This window comes from Sinocyclocheilus anshuiensis, unplaced genomic scaffold (genome assembly GCF_001515605.1).
Source record: "Sinocyclocheilus anshuiensis isolate Anshui unplaced genomic scaffold, SAMN03320099.WGS_v1.1 scaffold330, whole genome shotgun sequence".
Lineage (NCBI taxonomy): Eukaryota > Metazoa > Chordata > Actinopteri > Cypriniformes > Cyprinidae > Sinocyclocheilus > Sinocyclocheilus anshuiensis.
This window is the reverse complement of record NW_015547689.1, coordinates 2917189-2926092: the sequence shown is the minus strand read 5'-3', so window position 1 is coordinate 2926092 and position 8904 is coordinate 2917189. Positions and strand designations below refer to the sequence as shown.

Here is an 8904-nt window from a genome sequence, read left to right as displayed (position 1 = left end):
TACTGACAGTAGATGTCTTGTCACCTACTGAGCAAACTGTAAAAAAAAAAAAAAAAAGCCACTATGCACTTAAATGCTTTGGTTTCACATGCTTTATCTCAAACATGCAGGTGTGAATACTAATGACTCAGTGATGGTTTTGAACTGTGGTCTCAGTTTGAATATATAGAGAGTGAGTTCTTTTAGAGTAGGAAACAGCTTAATCCTTCCTGAGAATGGAGCAGGTGTTGATGTTTTATGTATAACCTTATTAGGACAGCATATGAGACAGACTTGGCTTATGGGCTAACAATCTGACAAACATAAATAATCAAAAGCAGACTGAAGTCTTGGAGCGCTGACATTTGTTCTGTTCCAAAACTTAGTGAAGAATTTCTTTCTTCTGTAGAACACGAACTTCAAACTTCAAAATCTTTCAAACATCGATTATGAGTCTGTTGTGTGTAGTGATATTTGCATGTTCCAGATCAGTCACTTATGAGGTTCCATGATGGCTTTAGTTGATATAAAGCAACGTGTTAGCAGTTCGTGCAACACACTGGCTTCAAAATTCATGTCTGAGACAGGGTTATTATAGTTAATTAAAAATAAAACCTTTTCATTACTTGCTGCAATAAAATAAAAAATATACAAAAACCTTAACTTATTTTATTTCAGCCATTTGCCAAGGAAACATTTTTCATTTTCATTTAGTTTAACCTGATGTACAAAAATAACTAAAACTAAAACTGAAAAATAAATGAATAAAACCAATAAATAATAATAAAAAAAAACTAATAAAAATGACAAAAACACACCACAAATTACTAAAACTTTCAAATTAAAATTAAAACAGAAAATATAAAATGTATATAAAAACGAATTAAATTTATGAATAAAAACTAATGTATCTCAATGATACTAAAATAACACTGGTCTGAGGTCTGTGTAATTTACATGTTCAAAAATTTGGGGTCATAAGATTTTTAATATTTTTAAAACTATTGTGCTCAGAGACTGTATTTATTTGAACAAAAATACAGTACAAATGTGTATTTGTGAAATAATATAGTATTGTGTAATATTATGTAATATTGTGAAATATTATTACAATTTAAAATAACTTTCTAGTTTTTTTTAAATGTAAAACTATTTAAATTGTTTAGTTTTATAATAGTTTTTTATTTTCATATATTTTACATATTAATATGTTTAAAATTATAGATATTATCATTTATTTTAGAATTTATATTTTATAATTTATGTAAAGCTGAATTTTTCAATTGATAATTCACAAAGCTGAAAAAGTTGTGCTGCTTAATATTTTTGTGGAAACTGCAATCATTTTTTTAAGGATTTTTTTAAAGATGAAAAAAATTAAAAGAGCAGCACTGATTTGAAATGGAAAACATTTATATATTTATAAAAGTGACAGTAAATACTTTTTTCATTTCAAATCAGGGCAGCTCTTTTAATTTTCTTATTCTTTAAAAAAAAAATCATAAAAAAATAAATAAATAAAACATCTCACTGACCCTAAACTTTTGAACAGTAGTGCATGTTTAGAACCAAGCTTGAAGGTCTCTTCAAATAATGTCAACAACAGATCTTAGTTTATTCATTAATCAAAAAAGTATGAATTAGTCTTGACCATACATAAATGTATTTGTATAGCTTTCACAATATAGTCCCCGATAATTAATTTTCAGATCCTCTGAGCGGTTTGAATATAAACTCTTGTGCCAGCTAGACTGATCAGTTCTGTGTGATGAATTCCACAGCAGGTTCAGTGGAAACTTGCTCTGCTTCTTTTCAGAGAACGGCTTGACTCGCTGACCTCCCCGAGGTTAATAATACACTCTGGTCGTGTGGACACAGGATGCTGAAAATGCCTAAGCACACTCGCCGCTCCATTTGCCCAGATTATTCACTCATTTCCAAACAGCCGGGGAATTATAAAGCACCCTAAGGTTGCATGCGCAGGCTCCGAAGTGCAAGTGGTGTGTCTTTCTTTACCCCTGCACTCAGGATGTGTGTTTTGATTTATGGCTCAGAGAAGGATGTGGCACAATGACCTCAGTCCCTGACCCCAGGTCCTCTCACTCAAACAGATTGCACATAACAATCAATTTCTAATCATAACCCAAGAGTTAGTGTAAGCTCTGACCTATGCATTATTCAGCTGAGGGACAAGGGCAAGCAATGAAAGCCCCTACACACAAATCATGAATATTTAACACACATCTCTTTTACCAATCTACAGCGACATTTCTGTGTAACCACAGTGATTAAACAGAATGTTGGAACAAAAAAAATGATGGTGTAGGAGCATATTCATTCTCTTTTACCCTCAATCATCGCTCGCACTTGTGCTGGGAACATGTCCGACTCTCTGTTTCATAACAACTGCTTAAAGGGATAGTTCACCCAAAAATGAAAATTCTGTCATCATTTACTCACCCTCATGCCATTCCAAACCTGTATGAGTTGCTTTCTTATGTTGAACATAAAAGAAGATATTTTGACGATTGCTGGTAATCAAACAGTTGGTGGTTGCCATTGACTTCCATAGTTGGAAAGAAATACTATGGAAGTCAATGGCAACCACCAACTGTTTGATTACCAGCAATCTTCAAAATATCTTCTAGATAAGAAAGCAGCTCATACAGGTTTGGAACAACATGAGGGTGAGTAAATGATGACAGAATTTTCATTTTTGGGTGAACTATCCCTTTAAGAGTAAATCAATAACAACAGACTGAACAAGAGTCTTGCAAATCATTATTTTCAGCCAGCGAGTCTGTGAGGCACATGCCTGAGAAAAAGCACACGCTGCCCAGTAAACCATTTAAGAAAAACTCGATCCTGCATCTGCCAAACTCATCAACATCATTTATTTTTTCCATGATGAAATCTAGGTTTGATTTAAAAGTGGCAACCAACCTAGGCATTAAAACACGTTAAAACTAGGCATTGAGACAAACAAGCTGAGGCTTTGTAAAGCATTGGCAATAATACATTTTGAATAATAATTGAAATTTTTTAATTTAATTGTAATTTAATTTTTTATTATTTTCTTTAATTTAATTTTTTTAATTTTACGAATTTTCAATAATAACATGTTATAGTATTTATGTTTTTTGTTTGTTTGTTTAAATATTTAATTTTATGAGGTTTCAGTAATAACATGTTATAGTATAAATTATTGACAATAATCATATTTTGGTGTTATTTATGAATTATTTTATTTATTTATTTTCTTTTTTCATTTTATGAGTTTTCAATAATAATATGTTATAACTGTAAAATATTGTCAATAAAAGTTGTTATTTTATTGTTCATTGAGTTTTCAATGATAATGTTGTAGTTGTATTATTGGCAATTATTGGCAGTAGCCTAATCATTTTTGGTATTATTTTTTATTTTATTTTATTTTCATGAGTTTCCAATAATAACATGTTATAGTTGTAAAATACTGACAGTAGTAGTTTTTGTTTTATTTCTCGTTAATATGTTACAGCTGACCAAAATACGATTTTGTTACAACACTTTTTCTTCTCCCTATAGTTCAGCATGTTCTACAAATGTTTGTGTGGGATTTCTCTTAATACAATAAAATAATTCAGCAAAATAATTCTGATTTTCTCAGAATAAAAACAAGCATTTACTTGCCTTCAGTATTGAAATCTGTTCAATACCGAAGACTGCAAAGTCACCGGAAACACAGAAGCTGTCTAAAATTTCACCACTGTCTGCATATGGCTGTGTCTACAGCAGCAAACCACCAGCTCCTTTCCTCTGCTGTGCACTCAACTTTACAAACTCATTCAGCAGTGTCTAATAAGCAGTTTCATTTATCACATGTGTCTTGATAAACTGCGATGTTTGCGTCTTGTTTTTGTTTTGTGTCACTGAATTGAAATAGATTAAATTGTATTGTGAAACTTCCTTAATTTTCTTCTGTCACTTGCTGTTAAGCTGAATTCTAATAGTATAGCATCAGCTGTAAAGGAACTGGCCTTCCTGTAACTGTTAAGGAGCAGAACAGCTCAATAAATGCCGGTAACATTAATAACCCACAGGATATTGTCATGTAAGGTCACTGAATGCAAGCTATATTTCATTTAATTTAGCAGACTAAAGCTGAAGACATGAGGTGTCCATAAATAGAAGATCTTTACTCTTTTATCAACATGATGAATGTAAATCAAGGTCAATCCTTGTTTGATGAATAATTTCTTATTGGGAGACAAAAGTGCAACAATTTGTTATTTTACCACATCTGTTCATAAGCTAGTCTGTCTTTAAATTTATTTATCAGCTTATCTTTGAGCCTTCTGCATCTTAAAGACCACCTTTATGCTGAAAGAGTCTGATATGTGATATAGAGTACAGAGGACATTTTATGTAAAAATTTATATATGTATATACTCCACTCATTATAACAATTATAACAAACAAATCATAGGGACGATGTAAATAAAATGGAAGCTGCAGCAATGAACAAACTAAATTTAAACGAACTTTCACAGAAGCAGTGAAATGTTCCATACTGCTGGACACACACACACACACACACACGTCTGGTTCACTATCCTTGTGGGGACTCTCCGTAGGTGTAGTGGTTTTTATACTGTGCAAACTGTATTTTCTATCGCCCTAAACCTACCCCTCACAGGAAACAAGTGAGGGGAATAACTTGAGCTTGAGGGGTGAGCTTTTTTTACAAAACTGTATGATTCTGTATGATTTAGGTCAATTTAGGTCCCCATGGTGACACAAGTCCCCATGGGTTGGTGTGTATTCAAGTTTAAGTCCCCACCAGTGTAGAAAAACCTGTACACAAATAAACACAGACACACAAAACTCTGAAGAGGATTTATGCACCTCAGGTGGTAACTCAGCCTCACAGTACAAGCCCTGCACAATTAATTTTATATTACAACTTGTTTGTTGTTTTCTATTGAAAAAAAAAAAACATGTTTTAATAATATAATATTATATTATATTATTCATAATAATATATTATATTATTATTATTATTATTATTATTATTTAATAATATTATATTACTGTGGCTCTTTTGGACAAATGCAAAGATAACCAAATATGGAGAATAATAATAATAAAAAAAAAATGTCTCTTTAGCCAAAAATGGTTTCCGACGTTTCACTACTAGAGACACACAGATCCAGCAACGCAATAGGATGCAGGATATGTATGGTGGTCTTGCGCCATCTAGTGATATAAAGAAGTCGCAGACTGAGGATCTTCAAGGAACGCGGTCTCAGATCAGACTAGGCAGTAAATTCATAATCAGCTATCCTCCATTTCCATTTTTGACACTGCACTAGGCCTATTTTGCTTAATGTAACAACTGACACATGTATGTGCAAAGTAGATAGGCTACTACTCTCATAAAAAGGTACAAAACTGTCACTAGGGCGGTACCCTTTCAAGAGGTACCAATATGTACACGTTAGGTGCTAATATATACTTTTAACGTATTAATATGTTATTTTGAACTACTATAATTGTATAGTATTACATATGTAATATAATCAGCTCATTTTTGTACAAAAAAATCATTTGTACATTCTTTGGCCATAATTTTGTCTAAGTGCAGTAATGTGCGTTGAAACACCGAGTGGCGCTGTTGCTCTGTTTTGGTTTGTTTCAGACTCATGTGCGTTGGACAGGCAGAGACTCAGAGCGCCGGTGCACTTTACATCAACAGATGATCTGCTGCTTGCTGCAGTTGTTGGACTGTGGCACAGGGCATAGAAGAGCACTTCAGTCTCCGGCTAACTGTGATGGAATATGACAGTTTATAGAAGCACGTGTGGATTCACAAAGACGTCTGCAACACGGAGCCCCTGGGTGAGTAAAGTTATCTGAACTATGCTGCCTCACATTTAAGTGCCCTCAAGTGTGCAACTCATTATAAACACCATAAAGTACCGGTAATGTCTGTTTTAAAATATTTAAATCAAAATAATAGTTATTATTATTATTATTAGTTTCATGTATTTGATAAGATGTGGCTTGTTTTTCTTTAATTGCACAGAGTAATGACAAGTTAGATGCCAAATGAGTACATTTGCATTTTTACAATGGGAATATTGGAGTTCTTCACTGCTAAGATTTTTTGAGGAATTTGCCAGCAGCAACTATCAAACTCACAGCTGTGATTGAGAGGGACTGATAATTATCAAGACTGAAACCACATTTTAGCTTTTACTCATTTTTCCCCTGTAATTTTGTGATGAGCAAGAACTTTGTGAAATCATTTTCAGTCAATTAATGTGAAAAAATAAATTCTTACCTTATTTTATTGTATGTTGTTGTGATCAAAACCTATTTCACAGCTGGTAATTGTTGTATTATATAGACATGTAGATCCAACTATGATCAGTGTGTTTTTATGACCACTACATTTGTGTCACTCAGTTTATGATTGTGTGAAAATGTCACTCTCATAACTTGTGTGAGGCTTATGGCTTCTTGTCATCACAGACTGTGATTTATCCCTTTAAATAAAAATGCCACTCAGTTTTCCTGGTGGCACTAAAGGAAAAAAGATGTGTGGGAAGGTGTCGAAATCAGTTATTAGAGTGTTTGTCAGTGCAGATTCTTTTCATTATGTAAATTATGTCACGTTAACCTGTTTTGCTTTGTATCAGAGAAACAGTTTTGCCAATAGATTACAGTGACAATAACTTGTCAAGAGTTATGGGTGTTTGCTGAAGTAGATTCTTTTTGAAACCTAGAGTTGCCTATTTCATTGCACACTCTAAAAAATGCTAGGTTAAATACAACCCAGTGTTGGGTTAAATAGGGACAAACCCAGCAATTGGGCTGTTTTGACCCAGCGGTTGGGTTAAATGTTTAACCCAACCTTCTGGGTAGTAACCCAGCCGCTGGGTCAAAACAACCCAATTGCTGGGTTTGTCCCTATTTTACCCAGCACTGGGTTGTATTTAACCCAGCATTTTTTAGAGTGCAATATGTCACTTCAATATTTTGTTTAATACAACGTTTTGGTGTTATTGTAAATTGTTCAATAGTAAAGCATTCAGGTTGTGATGCATCACATTTGGGTGCGGTTTCATGTTCATGTTCATTAAGAATGTTTATTCACAAATAGAGTTTGAAGTTCATTTTGTACTAACCAGTTTATTTAATGCTTTTATAAAAACCTGAATGTTCAGGTTCCAGAAGTTCTTTATCAGGACAGATCTGTATGCTTCAGACAGTTAACCATGTTTGAAATCCCTTGAGCTGAAGGGAATAGTGAGCTCTTCGATCTTATGAGACAAGATTACTGAAAGTTAGTGTCGTGTCACATGGCATCAACTTTTGTACTTCAGCCCTGCTTTCTTTTTGGATCATTTGATGAAACGGGTGCCTTTCCCAGTTTTCCCATTTTTAAAGTTCAGTTTCACTAGATTTTAAACATTCTATCAGATAAATAATGTTTAAGAGTCAACAAATTGCATTTTGGTATCGCAAGCTAGATGAAAGCATTTTGGGAAATAATAACTGTATAGCTTCTGAAATGTAACAGAGTTGACAGTTACAGTTTAATTTGACAAGCCTTAAGATTATGAAACAAAGTTGCTTCTTAGAAAGATCATTTAAAAGGAACGTTTTTATGGATGTATATTTTTCATTTGTAAATTGTTCACTATACAAAATCATGGAAAGAAAATTGTCACCTACTGAAACTTTAGTTTGTCCTTAAAATTTACTCCTTGAAAGTATAATGATGCCATTAAGAAAACGTTTTGATTTATGAAATTATAATGTATTAAAACTGGGAATATACTGTATGATGCTGACAGGATTGACAGACAAACTAAGGACATTATCAAAAAATTTTAATAATACAATATGTAAATTAAAAAATAAAATAAAATAAAATACATAAACTAAGATATATAATAAAATAAAATGCAAACAAAATACAAAGGAAACAGGAAAACTATAATGAGAAAAAATAATAATTCAAATTCATTCTCTGAGAATTTTTGTGTTCACTCGCGATTGCAAACATTTCTCTGGGAAACATGAAACTTTTGGGAGTGAATGCAAAGTTGCTCTGGGTAACGCAAAACTTTTGTGAGAGAACACAAAAGCATTGAAATCTATTTTTTCTCATATATATTTCTCAATCTCATATTCTTTTCCATCACCATGTTCCATAATGTTCTGTGTTGACGCATAGTAAAATCTGCCTTCAGATATTAATTCAATTGAATATATTTACACATATGCATATCAGGGACACAGGTGGCACCTGTTTTGTAGAATGACCCTTTTACTCTGTCCTACAAAAGAAACGTGTAAATCAGGTGTCCTCTCTGCGTAGCTGTTTAGCCTGTTTTGTTCAGTGTGTTTGATACAGGGCTATAATAATCATGTGGCTCATTTGAAACTCAAACGAAAGCAACAGGACAGGAAAGAAGTGTCCAAGCTGTCTCTGTAATACCCACTTGAGCCTCCCAGCTGGGCAAATACATCACACGCTTCCAGTGTTTACTCTGTGAGAACTCTCTCCACTTCTGCGTGAGTTATGGCTCCAGCGCCACAGGCACAGGGTGTGATTTGGCCACTGTGGGTATTAACAGTGTGATGATGGAGTGCATGCACTTTGTGTTGAGGGTTTTCTATCTTCAGTATCTTGCTTTCAATATTTGATGTGTTTTGAGGGCATAATAAGACATATGACTTACATATGGCGATTTAGGCCAGGGTTCCCCAACCTTTTTTGTTTTATGTGCCTCCACAGTACCTACAGTAAGGCTCAAGTATTTCTTCTTTGACATCAGACCAGAAACGTGTTTACAAAAACATCTATTAAGTCTATAAAATGTGGGGAAAGTTATATTAAAACACACACACACACACACACACACACACACA

At 33.4% G+C, this 8904-nt stretch overlaps 1 protein-coding gene across 1 annotated transcript in view; it reads left to right on the top strand.

Annotated features, from left to right (window-relative positions):
- The first annotated feature begins 5729 nt into the window (after positions 1–5729).
- Positions 5730–8904, top strand: part of LOC107703507 (5-hydroxytryptamine receptor 4-like) — a 26925-nt gene continuing 23750 nt past the window's right edge. Inside the window, exon 1 of the mRNA XM_016506134.1 lies at positions 5730–5859. The gene's annotated coding sequence lies outside the window, so the exon portion shown is untranslated. The remainder of the gene's footprint in view (positions 5860–8904) is intronic.